This window comes from Myotis myotis, unplaced genomic scaffold (genome assembly GCF_014108235.1).
Source record: "Myotis myotis isolate mMyoMyo1 unplaced genomic scaffold, mMyoMyo1.p scaffold_m19_p_6, whole genome shotgun sequence".
NCBI lineage: Eukaryota > Metazoa > Chordata > Mammalia > Chiroptera > Vespertilionidae > Myotis > Myotis myotis.
The window spans coordinates 5,854,261-5,871,870 of NW_023416368.1; positions in this window are offsets into that span (position 1 = coordinate 5,854,261).

Below are 17,610 nucleotides of genomic sequence, written 5' to 3' on the forward strand. Positions count from 1 at the left end.
TGTGTGTGTGAGTCCTGGCCGTCAGCTCGAGACCAGCTGCACTTGGTTTGCCGTGCTCAGCACGCCCAGAAACACACATGTGAGTGAGGGGGTAGTGTGCTGTTAAGAAGATGTGATTTGTTGACACCACGCTAGGCGTCTCGGCTACGTTTGCTGTCCCTCTGTGCCTTGGGGGTGCTGTCCTAGAGGGGCGCTGGGCAGACTATTTACTGAGTCTGGGCTTTGGAAGATAGGAAGGGGGAGGAGGGAGAAATGTTCGAAGGACACTGCCCCCCTTCCTGACTGCACTGATCCCACCCCCGGGAGGAATAGAGGGCCCACAGGGCCAGCGGTCCCACCTCAGAAACTCTCAATCTCACGTCCTGGCGCTGCCTTGGACCAGGTACTGACTGCTGAACCTGAACTCTTAACTTCTTGGAAACTGGACAATGGGGGATCATTGCTTCTGTTCCCTTTTTAAAGACAGAATTATTAATGAAGACCAAACAGAAGTGAAATGACAGTGGTAGATGCTACCCGCTTAATCGCGAGTGCTGTTTTTATTGAAGGAAGCAAAAACTTCCCAGCCTGCCCTGCCCTGATGCCTACAATTTTGGGTGTGTATCATTGCCTTGGGTTAGGCATTGCAAGTTCACATTCAAATGCAAATCCAGCCAGAAAGGGGGGAAACTGTGAAGGCATACCATGTATGTGTGGCTGCTCATCTAGCATGCTCTCAGGCAGCATTCTTAAACTTGGGGGGTCATAGGGTTCTCCTGTGCCCTCACAGGGTGCACATTCACACGAAATTTATTTACAATCCCATGGTGTTAATGAATCCACCGAAATGGGCATCCAGGGACCTCATAGTGAAATCCTTTTGCCCTAAAAGCCAGGAACATAGACTAGATACGTTGTGAAGAATGTCAGGGAAGGTCAAGGGCAGTAAGTACGGAGGGGCTGTGGATATGCGGAGGCACAGAGGGGTGGCTGCTGTCCCCGGGTTACAGAGCCTGTGAATGCTAGAGCTAGGACTCGCACCCAGGGCTCCGGGATCCGCTGTCCAGTGGAATCAGGAAGCCTGGGTTCAAGACACCATGAGCCACTGACTTGTGTGTGACCTTGGGCAGGTCATTTAACCTCTCTAATCTTCAACTTCTGCATCTGTAGCCAAGACATAAACACACACTCAGGTTAATTCATCTACGAATAGAGAAACTCATTTTTACCTTACGTACACCATATGACTTTGGGTATTGGTGATGTATGCGGAATATTTCATAACTAGACAGTTCCATACAAAGTATTAGCTATGATTGCTATTGCTGCTGAAAGACAGAGAACTTACATGTATGGTGATTTTTGTTATGGAAACCTTTCGGTCTCAGCCCGGCTGCTGTGGCTCAGTGGTTGAGCGTCAATCCATGAACCAGTGATTGAGCATCAATCCATGATCAATTCCTGGTTCAGGCACATGCCCGGGGTTGTGGATTCAATCTCCAGTCGGGGGCAGTCAATCAATGATTCTCTCTCATCATTGATGTTTCTCTCTCTCTCCCTCTCCCTTCCTCTCTCTGAAATCAATAAAAATATATTTAAGAAAACAAAATAAAATATTCGAGTTCAAACCTGGATAAAGAATGAGAGCAACTGGTACCAGTTCTGCCTCAGCTGCTGTGATGCTAGTGGGCGGGAGAGGGCAGGAAAAGCCTTGGAATGAAGTGGTTAGGAACCTTTCAATCCTGAGTGATAGAGACCCACCTCCGGGTGGCTTAAGTGAAAGGGCAGGTTTATTGGCTCACATAATCATTTCTATTGTCTGTTCCCTCCCCCCTCCTTTTTTCTAGTCATATGGTTTTGTCTTTTGGAATGCCTAATATATATTTTTAAAAACGTATTTTTATTAATTTCAGAGAGGAAGGGAGGAGAGAGAGAGAGAGAGAGAAACATCCATGATGAGAGAGAATCATTGATCGGCTGCCTCCTGCATGCCCCACACCTGGGACCCAGCCCACAATCCGGGCATGTGCCCTGACCGGGAATTGAGCCGTGACCTCCTGGTTCATAGGCTGATGCTCAACCACTGAACCAAGCCGGTGGGTGATAATTTTTGATGGAATATCAGACAATGTGTATGAAATCTTGCAAGTCTCCAGGTGATGGGATCTTCCTTCGGGGAAGGTTTTTTCACCTTTTTCTGTACTAGGAAGGCAGGGTGGGGCGGCTCCCCTTCCTCTAATTCAGTGGTTCTCAACCTTCCTAATGCCGCGACCCTCTACCACAGTTCCTCATGTTGTGGTGACCCCCAATTTCATTGTTACAAATTGAACATAATTAAAGCAGAGTTATTCATCACAAAACCAATATGTAATTATATATGTGTTTTCTGATGGCCTTAGGCGACCCCTGTGAAAGGGTAGTTTGACCCCGCAAAGGGGTCGCGACCCACAGGTTGAGAACCGCTGCTCTAATTAGACTGAGCTGAGCTGAGGCTGGGTTGCAGCTTTGGGAAGCCTCCATATAACTGGTTTTCTCCTGCCCACAGGGCACAGTCCTCCAGGATTTCCAATGGAGGGACTGGTGTGTCCTGGGCCCGCCTCCCCCTGGCTGAGCCTGAACCGGTCCGGTCTCCCCAGCACTGAGATTGCTGAAACCGTGCTTTCAAAAGAGCTTTCTGTTTAGCTTCAGAATTTGACAAATATCTTGAGGGGAAGATGAGTGCCAAGCTCAGATTCCTCCTTCTCGCAGGAATCTCGGTCCCTTTCATCTCTTAAGTTTATCTTTCCAGACCTGCGAGACTTACAAAACCTCTGTGGGTGCCTCTGACCCCGAGGGGGAGCTCTGCCCGGAAAGTCTGCATTCCCATCTTCCTTCCCGGGACCCCGAGTCCGCAGAAGCCCCCCTGGGGAAAGGTGGCTTCAGAATCCCGCTCATCTCCCCACGATTCCTGCTCCCCGAATCTGTTGCCTCTAGGTCTGGTCATGGCCGTGGATTTCCAATGCCTTTAAATAGTGCTTTTTTTTTTTTTTTTAAGTGTATTTTTAGTTCATCCTTTCTAGTTGTTCTCAGCGGGAGTGTCAGTTTGCTGCAATCCACCTCATCCAACTTGGAAATGGAAGTCCCTGGTTTACCTAACTGAGCAGTCTAAGGCAGTGGTTCTCAACCTTCCTAACACCGCGACCCTTTAATACAGTTCCTCATGTTGTGGTGACCCCCGATTTCATTGTTACAAATTGAACATAATTAAAGCATAGTGATTAATCACAGAAACAATATGTAATTATATATGTGTTTTCCGATGGTCTTAGGCGACCCCTGTGAAAGGTCGTTCAACCCCCAAAGGGGTCGCGACCCACAGGTTCAGAACCGCTGCTCTAAGGCTATCCCGGGAACCCCAGGGATGGCCGAATCCGCGTGACCAATGATGGCATCAGGCACTTCTTCTCCCTTTCAGCTCACTTCCCGCCTTACAGACCTGCTCCTCGGACAGGCTTGCCACCATCTTGCTGCGATGGCCTCAGCGGCTTCAGACTCAGAGGGTAGCGGAGCATCCTGGCAGGAAGGGAGCCTCTTTCTAAATACACGCAACCCAAGTCCTAGGAAAGGCGCTCGCCAGCCTCCTTTGGGTCACGTGTCTGCTCTGATCCAATCACTGTGACGGGAGAATGAAAGACAGCAATAATATTCAGGCCTGGTCATGCCCATCACGGAGCCTGGGTGTGGTCAGCCGCTCATGAGTCACATGACAACATGGGGGAGGGGTGGTTTTCTAAAAAAAAAATGAAGGTGTTTTGTTTTTATTTGAAATATATTTTTATTGATTTCAGAGAGGAAGGGAGAGGGAGAGAGACATAGAAACATCAATGATGAGCGAGAATCATTGATTGGATGCCTTCTGCACCCCCCTCCTCCGGGAACTGAGCAATTGGGCATGTGCCCTGTCTGATCAGGAATCTAACGTCGTTCATGGGTTGATGCTCAACCACTGAGCCATGCTGGCCGGGCGATTCCAATCCCTTCTCCTCTTTTCCTTTTCTCTCCAGGATACTTACCTAATCAAATCTCCTGTATTATACAATAATTTTTGTTTCATAATCCTTCCTCTTGTACCATCGAATCTCCTTCTGCTTCTCATACAAAGTTTTCAAAAGAGAGATTGACGACTGTTGTCCGACTTCTGCCCTTTTCCTTTCCTGCTCCATTCTCTGCCGTCCTGTTTGTCTCCCTCCCACCTTTCCACCGTCCGGAGTGGCTTCCTCCCTGCCCTGCAGGGTCACCTCCCATTTCTGAGGAACCTTCCCCAGGCATCCCCAGTCCCCAGCTGCTCAGCTCCCATTGGCCAGGACTGGTCGCCTGCCTATGCCCCAGCTGCAAAGGAGGCTGGGAAAGCAGGTGGCTGGCATCTTATGTTTCCATAAAGGGACATGGGCTCTGCCAGAAAGGACGAAGGGGCAGGACATGAGAGTCGGGAAGGCAGCCCAAAGGGCAGGGCGCTGTGGCCTGGCAGGGGTGGGCATTGGCCTGCTCTGGATGTCAGTCGTGTATCTTACAGAGAGAGGGCTGCTGAGTGTGCCTGAACCTGGGGAGCCGGCTTCGTGGGGCCGATTAGGAGAGGATGTGGCAAAGACTGTGAAAGAAGACGCCCGGCTGTGACTGGTTCATGTAGCAGGGCACTGACCTGGCCAGGGAAGGCGCCCTGTGAAGCCAGATTGGCCTGAGAGCTTAGCGTGGGGACATGGGCCTTGGTGGTGGGTGGTAGGAAGGGTGTTCCAGACAGAGGGAACAGTCTGCGAGAAGGCTCAGAGGAAGGAGAGACCATGGCTGAGCTGGCATGGTTATCTCACTAGCTGGCCGCGTGCTGGGGCCGGCCCCGTGCTCGGCACGGAGGGTTTCGAAAGGAATGGAGAGCTTGGAAAAGTCACTGCCCATTAGGAAGGGTGAAGTGTAACATTCATGACTAGAAATTAAGGGGAATTATGTCTTCAAAATGCCGTGATCCCTTCTCACTCTGGGGACAAAGGAGGCTTCCCGGACAGCTGGTAATAGACAGGACGTGGTGTGCAGGGTTAGCAGGGACATACCTTCGGGGGGTGGGCCCAGCATGAGGAAAGGCCGAAGGCAGGACAGCAGGGCCAGGGGTCAGCCCCTTAGCGGATTGCTGGGCCCAGAGGGGCGCTACAGGAGCCAGCGCTGGGAGTGTGTTGAGGCCGCCGGGGGGGTCAGGCCATCTTTGTCCCAGCTCCCTCCACGGAACCCCAGCCACCAGAGGCCTCAGCTTCGGCTAATCTTCCTGGCAGTGAGTGTGACACAGGGCCTTGGGGGCAGAAGGAGTGATGAGGGCCATGCTGCTCTTTAGCACATTTCCCCCCAATGCAGAGTGACTCCCAGCGGGTCTTTCCCGCGTGGCGCCAGTCTCTCTGGGGAAAGACCAGTCTCTGAGTGGCCAGGGGTCGCTGGTCTCGCGTCTTCCTGGATCTCCCGGGCGTGCTGCCAGGGCCGCACAAGGCTTGCCAGGGACACCCCTAGAGCCAGGCAGTGGTGCTGGGGGCTGGGCATCTGCGGTCCCACGGCTGCTGCTCCCCCAGGCGGGAGAGAGAGTGCAGACAGGACGGGTCACTGTCCTGGCTGGGGAAGCCTCACATGCTTCCAGCAGAAAACTCGTGCTCTGGCTATGTTCAGGCTACTGTCTGACATGAGTTCATTTGGCTGTATTTGGACCAGAGCCTGGGGCAGGATTTCCAGCCAGGACCTGAAAGGTGAAGCCAGGCCCAGGTCGCCGATGGCAGGGAGCGGGAGAGGGAACTGGAGCAGACGTCGTCCCCGACCCCTCAGTGCCAGTGGCGAAGGCTTCGGGGTGAAAGGACTGGACGGCTGGGAGCCGGCCCTTGAAGGAGAACTTTTCTTGGCAGGACTCTGGTGCCTTCCGAAAGGGCAGTTTTTATGCAAGAGGATGACCTTCCGCAGAGGCTGGGGCCCTTTGTGAGTTTGCTTCCCCGGGGAGTTGGGCCTGGGACAAAAGGGCCCTGCACAGCGACTCCGTCCTCTTACCATTCTCACCTCCTCCTCGTCAACAGCCGCGAGTCTCTCTGGAACACTTGGCACCCCTCCAGGTGTTCTGAGGCCCGTCAAGAACAGGCTCTGCCCTTGCAGACCGAAGACATTGAAATGCAAAGGCAAGCTGTCCAAACAGCAATTCAGGAGGCACAATGCGGCGCTAAATATATACTCCAAGGAACGCGTGGCCTCTCCTTGCTCTGAGCCAAGACGCGCACATGCTGCCCGTGCCTTTGCATAACTGTTCCTTTTGCCTTCAGTGCTTCCTGCAGTGGACGCTCGGCCTTGTCTTTGGTCATCCAGTGTCTGAGTGCTCTTCCTATGAGTCTTGGTAGTTGCAGAGCCCACCCTGCAAATAGGAGCTGAGACCACCAAGGCCTACTTTCCCCGCCTCCCTTGCAGCTAGAGCATCACAGGGGACCCAGGCTCTGCCCATCAGATGCACTTGGCCTGACCTTGGCCTTAGGAGCTGTTGAAGCAGAGTAGAAGGGGCCTGGACAAACCCCTCTGGGCTGGTGTTGGGAGCTGTGGTGCTGGGGGGGCGGGGGGAGGAGGGGGGGAAGGTTGTGAGGTCCTCCTTCGACCAGTTCTGTGATATGACTTAGGGCAGTGCTGCCGGCTGTGTTGCCTAGAATGTGGTTCTTCATTCCTCCCGGCAGTTCTTTGTGCTCCTAGCATTTAATGAATTCTCTTTCTATTTAAAAAAGCCCAAGTCAGCACCTGTGCTTGGAACTGTGAAATCTGACTAGTACAGCCTCCCTCTCCATTCTGTCTGTTTGGCAATTCTAACTTATCCTCACATACTTTACTCTAATAACAACCCTTCCCGGAGGTCTTCCTGGATTTCTCAGACAGTTCGTGGCCCAAGCATCTGCCCCCACTGAAAACATTTGGATACTCTCTCAGTCCACTAGGTGGTGGGAAGGGCAGAAGGAATAGGAGGGTGAGATAGTAGAGCTAAGTGGTTACAGCTTGAACTCCGGAGTTCAACTCCTGGCTCGGTCACATGCTTACTGTGTGGTTTTGGGCAAGTTACTTAAAGTTTCTGGGCCTCCGTTTCCTCTCCTGGAAAAGGGGGATTAAAAATAGGACCCATCCTATGGGATTGTTGTGAGTTTGTGTTTGTTTTTTTATAGTAAAGGTAGAAATTTATTGAAGAACAAGTACAGACTCCCACGTGGGGAGGGGAAAGAGTCCCACAGCACAGGCTCCCATGTGGGTAGGGGGAAGAGTCCCACTGAGTCCCTTTTCCCTACGGTTTATAAAGGCTGCAGATCTTTGTGCCTGGATGTCCTCTCTGATTGGTCACTATTCCCTCAGGTTGGTCGCTATAGCAACTCCGGAGCTTAAGCCTCACGTGAAGTACGTGAAGTTCCCTCCTTCTTCTCCCTTATTGTTCTCCCATTCCCTTTGGGCTTTTCCCCTCCTTCTTTATTTTGTAAATATAGACCTTTTGCTACCCCCAGCTCCCTTATCTTATGGAAATATAACTTCTGCCTCACCCAACTCCCTTGTCTTATGGAAGTGTACCCTTTTGCAGTTCGGGAGCCCTGTGCTTTTTTCATGGACCCTTTAATTTTTAAAAAATTTCCTAAACCTACCTATTTCACCCTAAAAACTCCTTTCAGTCCCCCCTCCGATTAGGAAACCCCATTGTTGTGAGGTTTAAACACAGAACAAGTGAAGTGTTAAAGAGGAGTGTCTGGCACTTAGAAATGCTCAATACATATTAGTTATGGTTCTTTGGAGGCAGCAGGGCGCAGCAACAAGTCAGGGATGGAGTTCGGCCCCAGCAGTACCACCAGCATCCTGGGATCATGGCGAGGCTGAAATAAACAGACTCCCACTTCAAACGAAGGTCTTTCATAGAACCCAGGGGTGGAACATACAAAGTCTTATCTACCAAATGCTTTTGTTCTCCTACATGGGAGATGTCTCAGAAGTGGGTTGCTGAGGTGGGTTCCTGGCTCTGCCTAGTCATCAAAAAGCCAGCATCTTGCCTTAGCCAGTTTGGCTCACTGGATAGAGCGTCACCCTGCGGACTGAAGGGTCCCAGGTTCGATTCCGGTCAAGGACATGTACATGGGTTGCGGGCACATCCCCAGTGGGGGGTGTGCAGGAGGCAGCTGATCGATGCTTCTCTCTCATCGATGTTTCTAACTCTCTATCCCTCTCCCTTCCTCTCTGTAAAAAAAAAAAAAATCAATAAAATATATTTTTTTAAAAAGCCAGCATCTTTCCATCCTCCTTCAGCTTTACCATCCTTAGCCTGTTGTCGTTGTTGTTTTTGTCCTTAGGCTTGTCGCTTTGTGGTTGCAAAATGGCTGTGGCAGCTCCAGACATCACACCCTCCCAGGCTACCATGCACAGCAGGAGGCGCCAGGCTGCCCCGCGTGCCCCCATTTCTTTTTATCGAGGCGTCCCTCAGCGAGCGCTCCTGCCATGTTATTGGTCAGCACTCTGTATGCTGTCTCTACCGTTTTCAACGTCTGTTATTGGAACGAGACTTCACTGGGAAGCAAGAGTGGGGAGGGAATAGCTGTTGCCTAAGCAACCAACCGTGGCTGCCATGGCGCGATGTAAAGTGTGGGTCATGTCTAGACAATGCCATTAATTGTCTGGCTAATATAAAGCAATGCTCAGTGCTGTTAGTGCTGATAGAAATCCAGAAAGCATCCACGTGCAAACACGTCCAACAGGCTGTGCTGAAGTCCATTTCTTTCTAGGCCCAAGGAGACATTATATATAAGCTGCCACAGCGTATGTGTCTGTGTAAACTTGAATTTCACAAAGAACCGGTGATGTGCTGGCACGGCTTCTGGCTCTACTGGGTTCTTTTCAGCTCTTCAAAAATGTGTGCAAAGATGTTTTTACTTTGACTTTGTTCTTTTCATGGTAAGAAGACACTTCTTTAAACAGCTCATGGGCCAACACTAATGAATAAGGCGATGGCCAAGACTGAAATGGATGTGCGTGACTGCCCCGCGCCATCTGCGGGGAGCAGGCAGAGTTGGCCTACTTTCCTTTAGTGCATAGCTTTGTTCATATCTGTGAATGTTTGTACGGAGAGGAATTTCAGGGAAGATGTGAAATTGCTTTTGAAATATGGGTGGCTCTTATAATTTGTGTTCTTTTTTTCCCTTTTACAAAAGACGCTTTTCTTTTGTCTGGTGCTCACGATGGTAGAAAGAAGTCCAAAGAAAAAGAGATGAGGTTCCTATATGCAATGGCCCCTTTCCCAATGCACAGGGCAAAGTCACAAAGTCATGGGCACGCTCATTTGCAGGCGCCACAGACGTCCTGTGAGACTGGAGGCGCTCGTCCGTGTGGTGGGAGGCAGAGGCTCTGGTAGAGGGCCCAGGCTCAGAGCTGACCGGCTTGGGTTTCATGCCCATCTTTGCTACTTCTTTGGCTGGGAGACCATGGGCAAGCTCTTCCTCCTTCTGAGCCTCAGTTTCCCCAACTTGGGCTCAGTCCAGTTCTATCCCTTAGCATCTTGGTGCAGGTCACAGGAATTGATGGCCCAGGTGTCTTTCAAAGGTCCTTCCCAAAGGTGAGAATCTGAAGACTAGAGTCCATCCCTAACATTATCATTGTCTCCTCTTCCTCCTCTGTCTTCTTTTCCTCCTCCATCATCATCATCATCACCACCACCATCACCACCATCATCACCGTCACCATCACCATCTCTTGAGTGTCACATTCTACTAGGCATTGCCCTGAGTTGTCTACCCGCATTAACTAATTTGAATACGCATAGCACACCTGCAAGGTGGGTATCTTATTGACATTTCATAGCTTAGGAGATGGAGGCACAGAGAGGGAAGAGGATTTGCTCAAGGTCGCCCATTTGTGAGGTGACAGAGTAAAGAGCAGAACCTCCAGCCTAGAATCTGTCTTGTCTAGAAGACTCTGCCCCTTTGCTTGACTCAGATGCTTCTCAAGATGGAGTCTACGTTCCTCAAATGAATGTGCTCTGGTGCGAAGCAGCTGTGTCCCGAGGACCAGGCCAAGGAGCAGCTACTGTGCAGGTTCTGTTGCCACAACTTTCCTCTAGTGATCAGCCAACCCTCTCGGAGGAGAAGCTTGGGGACTTCTGCCCCGGAGCCTCTGCCTCGAGTGTACTGTACTTTTACGTGGTGTCTGGAGTCTTTGCCTCCTCTGCTCCCTCCCCTCTTCTTTTTTTTCTTTGAGGGATCTATCTCAACACCACTCTTAGTCCATGAGTTTGGAGAGACTGATTCTTTCTTTTTTTCCTTCATCCTCCCACCCACATGGTAGGAATGATCACAAGGTCTGGTCTCCATCAATCAGAGCATTCCTTCTATCAGGCCAAAGTTCAAGGCCAAGTGCCCAAGTCACCTAGTGGTCCTCAATCCTGGGACTTTTGTGGAACTCTTAGGGAAGACAAACTTCTCCTCCGCTGGTAGGGAGGCAAGTCAGGCTGCTGGGCGCCCTGAATGTGAAAGCCTGTCTGAGAAAGGAGCTGAAGCAGAGGGAAGCAGGCCTGAGAGGTGACAAGGCACCCTTGAGCGCCTGCATCCATCCGTTCCCAAAGCCAATGTGAGTTGGGTTTTTGTCTCCTGTGATGGGAGGAGTTATGACTGATACACCTGCTGCCCAGGCAGAGGTCAGGGAGGCCATGAGTCTAGCACAATGTTCAGCATCTCTTTCCTGAAAAAATTCCACAGTGGCTAATGTCTGCAGGACGTTGACACCCCCGCCCTCTCAGTATAAGCTCACACAGATTTTGGATATATAACTTTGGCTTGGAGATTACTTTTAAAAAAATATATTTTTTTATTGATTTCAGAGATCAAGGGGGAAAGAGAGAAAGAATGAAACATCAATGATGAGAGAAGCATTCATTGGCTGCCTTGGAGATTACTTTTTTGATGTAACTGTTAGCTGATATAACTGTTAGTCATTGAAGACTCCCCTTGGTGGGCACTGGGATCGCAGCTCAGGCAGGAGCGAGGCAGCCCTGGGGACATGAGGCTCTCGTGTCTCTCCTCTTGTGGCCACGCTGGTTTAGTTTCATTCACTTCCCATGAGTTCTGCTGCTTCAAATCTCCACAGCAGGTGCCCCATCAAGGCCCAACGTCAGCACATGACATCCTTTCGGCTTCAGTTCTCCCTGGGAAGTCTTGAAGGAGGAATAGGATGGGCCAGCTCATCCTTTCATGATACCCTCAGGGTGGATTCTCAGGTCTGATTCTATCCCAGGTCCTGCCGGCCCTGCCTGGGGTCGTATGAAGGTCTGCTATTCATCCGGTTTCCAGTCAGTCGTGGCGACATGTGACCTGCTGGTGGCTCCTCTTCAGGAGGGGCTGTGAGTGGGCAGGGCTGGAGGTGGTGGCTCCTTGAGAAAGGCTCTATTGGAATCTATCCTGAAGGAGCATTGAGTCATGGTAAGGGGTGTTTCATGTTAGGGTTCAGACTAATAAGTCAGCTCTCCTGGAGCGTATGGCCTAGGTGTGGAGATGGACAATAGACAAGAAAACACTCTAATATATGACTAACACAGTCTGTGCTAAAAGATGGGGTGTTGTCTGAGAGAGCAATGGGAAGGCCCCGTCGTGGACTGTGCAGTCAAAGAAGGCTCCTCGGAGGAGAAGTCATTTGAGTTAACGCTTGAGCAATCAAAGGATGCCGATGAATCAAGAGCTGGAGGAAGGACATTCTTGTGGGCATAACAGCTTATCTGAAGGCTCCAAATGGGAAATAAGACAGTGTATTCCAGGAACTAAAAATAACTTGTGACTAGAACATTCAGGGTGATGGGGTAAGCATTTTACGATGTGTCAGAGATGTCAGATTCTTACAGGTCCTGGTACGATGTTTATGGCTTCTTTGAGGACCAATGAGAAGCCATCTGGTTTTTAGGCGGCACCAGCACACAATCCAGTTAATGCTTTCCAAGTCAATGACCTTGGGAAAGTCATGTTATGTCTCTGAGCTTTAATTCTTCCCTCTTTAAACTGTGGGTGAGACTCGAGCCAATTTTCGAAGGCCCCCGAAAAGATGGAATGAGAAAATGTGCTAAATGAGATAAACCCATTTAAAAATGGGCCGGGCCTTGGCAGACCTCTGCAGAGCGATTCCTTTCTTCTCTTCCTTTTTAATGTGAGAAACTGCACATTGTCACCCACCTGCCAACTCCGTTCTCTCTTGACCAACCTCCATACATTTTGGTCTCACGGTTTCGCTTTTCTACTTGCTTGGCTACCGCCCAGGTTTGGCCACTGTCTGCGCCCGCCTTGCGCGCTTGCTGAGAACTTTGCACATTTACCACTCGGGGTGATTGCATTTCAGACACCTTTCCCACTGTTAATCATTCCCAATCCGGTTTCCATTATTTCATCTCGCTCTCGGGGCCAAGCTGCTTTCCCCGTGTAGCATTTATTTAAATTGTCTTACATAGGCTTTCTCTGGGTTTTATCTGAACCATCCCACTTTACATAGATTTTAGCTGAATGCAGGAGATGGTGATTTTATAATGAACCGGAGGGGGGGGCGTGCGGGGGGCGGGGGGAGGAGAGACGTTATCACATCTGTAAGCGTTATCACATCTGTAAGCGTTATCACATCTGTAAGGGTGTGTTGGAGAGAACCCCAGAGTCAGAGGGAACAGGCCTAAACTCTACATTCCTCCGGTGGCCTTGGGTAAGTGACATCTCCAGTCTGAGCCCCCAGCTTCCTCATCCATTCACTGCGCTGTGAATAGGGCTGACCTCCTGGGGTTGTAGTGCCTAGCACACAGTAGGAGTTCAACAACACTAGCTCATGTCTCTGCCGCCCAGGCTACCCAGGCCTTATTCTTTGGCCTTTGCAATGATGTCTGTGGCCTAGTCCCTGGGCCTGCTCATCAGCGTCTTTCCATGTTCCACGGACTGTGGTCTTTGAGGTCAGAGAGACTTGGGTTCCAATCCCAATCCTACGGCTTCACCAACCCGGTCACTTCAACACTCAGAGACTCACTTTCCTCGTGTGCTCGTGGAATCTACGAAGAGCACCAACCTCCAAAGTCACCACAGATACTAACTGAACTATGTTCTGGAAACCCAGTGTCCCCCCCCTGGTCAATGGGTGCTCGTTGCTGTTGCACATTATGGGAATATTAGACTCTAACCTCCTTGAGAGCAAGGACTGCGCTTTTCTCATCCTTGTTCGCCCTTGGCCTGGCAGAGCGCCTGGCACACAGTGGGTCCAGCACATAGTGGGCCCTCAGCTGGCTTGAGTTCCTTTGGTCTTCCAAGGAACAAAAATAGAGCTGCTTGGCGGCCAACTTGGCCAGAACACAGGCATCCCCATAAAATCCTACCTGTTTACACAAATGTCACTTTCTAAGAGCCTAAGAGGCAGGGCAGGGTCTGCAAAGGCCTCTGGACTTTATTGAGCCATCAGACGCCGGCCGCGGTCCCCGGGGGCGGGCTGGAGGAAGCGTGGCCGCAGGAGGGCTCCTCTGAAGGGAAGGGCCTTGCTCTTTAAGAGCTGCTTGTCTTATGGACGTGTTCTCTCCTCATTATTTTTCTCAGAACCTTTTAAGAATTTCACTGGGAGTCAAAAAACACATTTTGCCAAATTCCGAGGCCTTGTAACCGCAAGGCCTGGTCCCTGTGACCAAACTAAGACCAAACCGTAACCTTCTGGCACTGGCCGCTGTTCACGGCTGGCAAAGGACTTCGGGTTTCACAGGGAAAAGGGTTAGAAAATCGTATGAAAGGGCTCCGAAGGCTCACGGACATCAAACAGCTCTTACAAAACCAATGTTGTAATTAGTTAAGTATAAATGAATCAGAACCATATGGCTTAAAAGTTAAAGGAAAAAGGAGTTGGAGGGGTAAAGGAACTGGAGGAAAAAACATCCTTTGGGATTTAATCAGACAAAAAATGCTGAAAAATCGTTGATGTTCACCAAGCTCAGACCCCAACTGGTCCCTTCAGTCCCCTCCAGTTTTCCCTTTTCCCTGGTTCTCCCACGAGGCAGGGGCGACGTCTGGCCGCCCTCTCTTGATGCTGGGGGTCCCGGGGATGGGGACGGATAGGTGTGACGCAGTGGCGTGGGCGTTACGCTGGAGCGGGCTCTGGGCATCTGGGCAGATTGGGAGCAGCTTCCTGTGGAGGTGGCACTGAGCCAGCCTTAAAGGCAGAAGGGGAATGGGGTGGGGGCGGTTGGGAGGAGGCGGCAGCCTGTGCGCATGCACGAAGGTGGCCCAAGCATCTGGCTATTCACGGAATTCCCAGTCATTTGGAAGGGCCGGTTCTCCACTCGGGTATTGCTGCTGTCCGTGACCACCCGATCGAAAGACACCCAGTCCCTTCCCCGTCCTCTCTAGCCCTCCGCCCTCTTGCATTTTCCTTGTGGGGCTTTTCACGGTCTGAAAGGCGCCTAGTTCTTCTTTTCCCTCAGTGTCATTTCCTTTGCTCTTAGGACATACGCTTTTTAAGAGCAGGGTCTCCTTTGCCCTGTGCCCCGCCGATGGGTCCCTAGCAGCAGACAGAGCATCAGGGCTGGAGGGCTGCCCCATCACGTTCAGGGGATGGATGAATGGCGAACGGATGAGAGAGAGCGTGGGGTAGGCGGCCTGTGGGACAGGAAAGACAGAAAGGCTGGCGTTATGGGCAGGAGCCAGGGTCCCGAGAGACTTCGCAAATTGTGCTAAGAGGCTCCTGAAGGTCATGGGAAGTCAATAAGGGGCTTCAAGCAAGGAAGTGGCACCGTCCGCACTGTGTGCCACTGGAAGCAAACAGGGAGGCCACGGGACCTGGGAGTCTGGAGACTATGAGGGGCAGAGCAACCCCTGCGTGTGTTGTGCCGTGTTTGAGGCGTGTGCCCGCGGGCTCCGTGTAGGAGAGGTCGCAGCACAGGCCGCGGAGCCGACCAGTGATACATGCGCTCGGCCTCCACATCGCTGCACCCAAGCCATTATTTCCTCGTCTAGAGAACAGATCGTGTGGCTCACTGCGGAAAGTCGTCTTCCAGAGAAAAGAGAGAGAGAGATGCACTTGTCTGCTCCGTCTCGAGTGTTTTCCCTGAGCCAGACTTCCTTTCCGGAGGGTGGCGGCCCTTGGCGGCCCTCGGGGTTCCTCTGACATTTCCGCCGCCGGAGTGGGGGGATGGAAAGCTCGGGGCTGGGAAATAGGTAAGTCGCTCAAGTCGCTGGAGGAGCTTGGAGGACAGAGCTGAGTGTTGCGCTGGGAGAGTTTCAGGTGCCGAGCATCCTTGTGCTGGGAGAGAATTACGTACTCCCGTCTCTCAGGGTCGTTAATAACTGTGTGTTATTAACCCGGGAAGCCCCGGGAAAGCCCAGGCTCAGCCCCCTTAGCAGGGGTCAGGCCCCTGTCTGAAGAGCCATGTACTTCCCAGCCCTCATGGCTGGTATGCTCACCCTTGCGGCTCAGCCGTGGGGCCCGGCATTGGGGAGCAGCCTGGCCGCCTCTCTGGGCCCCGGCTCTGCCGTCACCAGAGCTGGCTCGTCCTGTGCTTGCCACGTGCCTGCTCTCGCTCTGGCTGTGTCCTAGGTTGGCTCAGACAGGTCGCCCGGGCAGATCAGAAGAGGCGCGGGCGCTGCCTTCTCAGCTCCCCTTACCCGGGGCATGGAGCTGGCAGAAACCCACATCCCCTTCCCTCCCTGCCACCCAGCCCTCCAGAGGGTCCCCTCCAGAGGGTCCCCTCCAGAGGGTCCCCTCCAGAAGCATCTTGCTCTCTCCTGGATTCACAGGGTAGTACCTGCGGCGAGCGTTTGTGGGTCGGGGGTAGTCAGCAGCCAGCCTGCCTTCTAACAGCACCTCGATTCCCCATGGAGACCCACTCCCCGGGAGAGGGTGTCACCCGCCTCCTGCACGGAGGTGCAAACAGCTAGTTCTCTCTCCGCTCCAGCCTCAACCAGGGGGTGGGCCCACCATCCAGGTGAGGCGACCAGGGTTCCCTCTGGGCCCTGGGCCCTGGAGTGAGTGACTGGGGCTGGGAGGAGGCTGCCGCACTGCAGGTCGCGGTGGCGTGCTGGCCTTCCTGTCCTGTGACCTTGCTAAGGCCTTGCCGCTTAACCCTCAGCAAGGCCTCGCTTTCTGGCCATCTCCCGGCTTCAGCACCACCTGTGCCAATTCCGCCAGCCGCTCATAGCCTTCCAGTACGTTCCGGGTGATTACCACACGACTTGCGATCGGGAACCCTGACTGACACACAACTGCTTATGAAGCGCATGGTGAGCCAGGCACTCTACACGTGACATCGGGTCAGATTCCCAAACGCCCACGGGAGGGGAACGGGAGGGCGTCTGCTCTCCTCATGAGGACACACGGCCGCGGGGAGCCAAGCCCGAAGCCGCACGGAGGGTGGATGGCGGCGCTGGATTCAAATCCAGGTCTTTCGGATTCCGAATTCCATGCTTTCTTATGTCTCCTTTCATCTGCCCTGGCTCCCGGGGCCTCCGAGAGGCGGCGCTTGCTGGCTAACACGCAACCTACACTGCAGGCCTGAGACTTAGGGCAAAAATACTTTCAAAATCTAATTTGCTCACATCCATGAACACCTGCCAGGAAGGAATTTGAGGCGATCGGTCTAAACATGGAAAAGCTGAGTTCACTTACCCCAGAGGGGGCACCTGCAGGGAAAGGGAAAAATATTTTTAACCCTTCAGAGGAGTCAGCAAAGGAGGCCCCCATTTCCTCCTTCGTCCCTCAACCGTCAGAGAGGCCTGGAGAGGACGATGGAGGTCAGGTTCGCTGTAGAATGTGAAGGGGGAAGAATCCGTGGGGACTGACAATTTCTTTATCTTTGTGCCTTTCCTAGTGTCAGTTTGGGGGATGTTGGAAAGACGTTTGAGCTGTGTAAGAGTCCCTTTAACCTCATGCATCTTTCTGGGAGGAATTTTGGGGTTCTTCGGATCTGAGAATTTGGGGATTTCAGGCCTCAGAGAGACCACATCCCTTCCCTCCATCCCCAGTGGCTCCTTAAGGCTTGACTTTCTTGGCGATGTGGACAGACATTTGGGTGGATCTGTAGCTGAGCCTGCAGGGGAAAAAGACCCGACATCCATCTCCTCTGTCCGCACAGGGGCAGGAATCCCGACTCAGACTGGACACACGTGGCCGGCAACTGGAATCAGAGTCTCTTTTGCTGCCTTGACCTCTCTGCCATCACAGGCTTGGAAGGGTCCACAGCGTTTTGTGGACAGGGTCACAATTCAGCCCAACCTCAGGTTTCTCGGGCACCATGATGCTTGGTGAGGGTTTAAGCGACTGCCTTTGCTGTGTGTACCGGGAGATAGGCCTGGAGGGACAGGTGACCGAACTGTGCGTGGGGCTCAGTTTGAAGAGGGCCTGCTAGGGCAGAGTCAAATGAGGCCCATCCTGAAGCCCCAGGGACTGAATCATGGAGGTGGGTGTAAATCCTAGAGCAGTGGTTCTCAACCTTGGCTGCACATTAGAATCCCCTGGGGATCTTTTTAAAAATCCTGATTTCTGGGCCTCATCCTCCGGAAATTCTGTTTCTTTGTGACTAATGTTGTGGCCTCACCCCATAACAAAGAAACAGAATTTCCGGAGGATGAGGCCCAGAAATCAGGATTTTAA